Below are 2,500 nucleotides of genomic sequence, written 5' to 3' on the forward strand. Positions count from 1 at the left end.
AGAGAGGGAGGAGAAGGAGAGAGAAGGGTGGGGGAGGGAAAGAGAAGGGTGGGGGAGGGAGAGAGAAGGGAAGAGAATGAGAGAGAAGGGAAGGGAAGGGAGAGAGAAGGAGGGTAAGGGAGAGAAGGAGGATAGGGGAGAGAGAAGAGGGTAAGGGAGAGAGAAGGAGGGTAAGGGAGAGAAGGAGGGTAAGGGAGAGAGAAGGAGGGTAAGGGAGAGAGAAGGAGGGTAAGGGAAGAGAAAGGAGGGGGAAGGGAGAGAGAAAGGAGGAGGAAGGGAGAGAGAAGGAGGGGTAAGGGAGAGAGAGGAGGAAGAAGGGAGAGAGAAGGAGGGTAAGGGAGAGAGAAAGAGGGTAAGGGAGAGAGAAGAGAGGGTAAGGGAGAGAGAAGAGAGGGTAAGGGAGAGAGAAGGGAGGAGGAAGGAGAGAGAAAGAGGGTAAGGGAGAGAGAAGGGAGGAGGAAGGAGAGAGAAGAGAGGCTAAGGGAGAGAGAAGGGGGGTAGGGTAAACGCCCACCTGCCCAGCCTGCCCACCTCCGCACCCATTCCTTAGCCTAGTCATCTTATTCTAATTCGCGGCATGATAGTGATACGTCACAAGATGAATTAAGATACGCATCAGCAGCTTAGAAAGAGAAAACGGAAGTGAAGATTTGTTTTGATTTGTTTCTTGCTTATTTTCCCTCTTTTTCCTATTGTTACTTTTCTATTGTTTATATATATATATATATATATATATATATATATATATATATATATATATATATATATATTTTTTTTTTTTTTTTTTTTTTTTTTTTTTTTTTTTTTTTCTTTTTTTTTCTTTTTTTTTTTCTTTCTTTCTTTCTTTCTTTCTTTTTTTTCTTCATTGGTTATATATACACGTTTTTTTCTTGTTTATACGTTTTCTCTATTATTGTTATTGTTTTGTTGTATATACATATGCACATTTTTATTTCTGTATTTTTGTATTTCTCCTTTTTCCCTATTATTGTTATTGTTTTGTTTATATATACAAATTCTTATTTTTCTTGCCTATCTATCTATTTCTTTCAATTGCTATATGCTTCATTACATATATATATATATATATATGTATATATATATATATATATATATATATATATATATATGTATATATATATTTTATATATATTTATATATATATATATATTATTTCTCTAATGAATGCTTTGTGATTGTGATTCAGCCCTGATTTATTGAACAGTTCATTGGTGTTCAACGTTGGGGTCGCTTGTTCATTTTCAGGTGAGTGAAAGGATCGGTAGCAGTGAGAAGCCGTTTACATACATCATTAATATTTATGTACGTATGTATATTCACAAACACACATATACATACACATATACATACATACACATACGGGCACGCATACATACACACTCACACGCACGCATGCATGCACGCACGCACACACACGCAAATATACACACGCACACATACACACACACGCACATACATACATACATATACATAAGTTCATTATAAAAAAAATATTGTTGAAACAACTTGTTTATTTGGATTCTTAATTGTGTGATATAAATTATTATATTTTGTGTAACTGCCATTGTTAAACATGAAAACACGTATATGGAGATAAATGTTAATAAGATGCAGTGTTATTGTTTCATATTATTCAGTAGATGAAAATTCAGCGTTGAACAGTTATTATATTTGATATGTGTGATATGGTTTACAGCAAGGTGTGTATATATAACTAGGTAGTTCCACTTCCATATAGGCTATTGAAGCCGAAAATGATTGTGACTCTTTCCAAAGAATGTTACGATTGTTATTAATGGAATGAATTATTAGTTATCATATATAAAAGAAAGGAATTTCGGTTTTGCTTCTGGTAATTATAACAATACCGTGTAAATTATACAAATAATTATGTTTCTGGCTATATTTGATATCTCATGGCGCGCTGTCATTGGCTTAACGTGACGTCATTAGCTCCGCCCCCTTTTTTGAGCCCATCATGGGGTAGGTGTTATTTCAATGCATTTTTCTGAAAATGTTTCGGTAATAACAATTGCAAAAAAAGTATATATATATATACATATCAAAAACGAAACTAAGAAAAAAGAAATAAAACAGATTTTAATATTTGCAATGAACGAAGATATACAGGCGGTGCTTAGCTCGAAAGTTACCAACTATGAATTTCCATCAAGTTGGAATGGGTCTACCTGTGTAAAAATTATTTGGTTTACAGAAGTTATCAATGTTATAGAGGAATTCTATAGCCATTACTTTACTCTAAGCTTCATCTGGAGGAGTCAGCGAAGTGGTTTTATTTGTCTTATAATTAAAAGTAAAATCAAAATTGGAAAAATCAAGAAATGATGTGATAATGATGAAGTTTTGAAATCGTTCTGATATATGAATATATTATGATTAAACTGAAATTTTGTTTATTGAAAGAAAAATAATAATAAAAAAATATATATGTGTATATATATATATACATACATATATA

At 33.3% G+C, this 2,500-nt stretch overlaps 1 protein-coding gene across 1 annotated transcript in view; it reads left to right on the forward strand.

Annotated features, from left to right (window-relative positions):
- Positions 1–2,500, forward strand: part of LOC119579857 (clumping factor A-like) — a 49,738-nt gene that overhangs the window by 37,902 nt on the left and 9,336 nt on the right. The gene's annotated exons all lie outside the window — the stretch shown is intronic.

Source organism: Penaeus monodon, chromosome 13 (genome assembly GCF_015228065.2).
Source record: "Penaeus monodon isolate SGIC_2016 chromosome 13, NSTDA_Pmon_1, whole genome shotgun sequence".
In the NCBI taxonomy this organism is placed as follows: Eukaryota; Metazoa; Arthropoda; class Malacostraca; order Decapoda; family Penaeidae; genus Penaeus; species Penaeus monodon.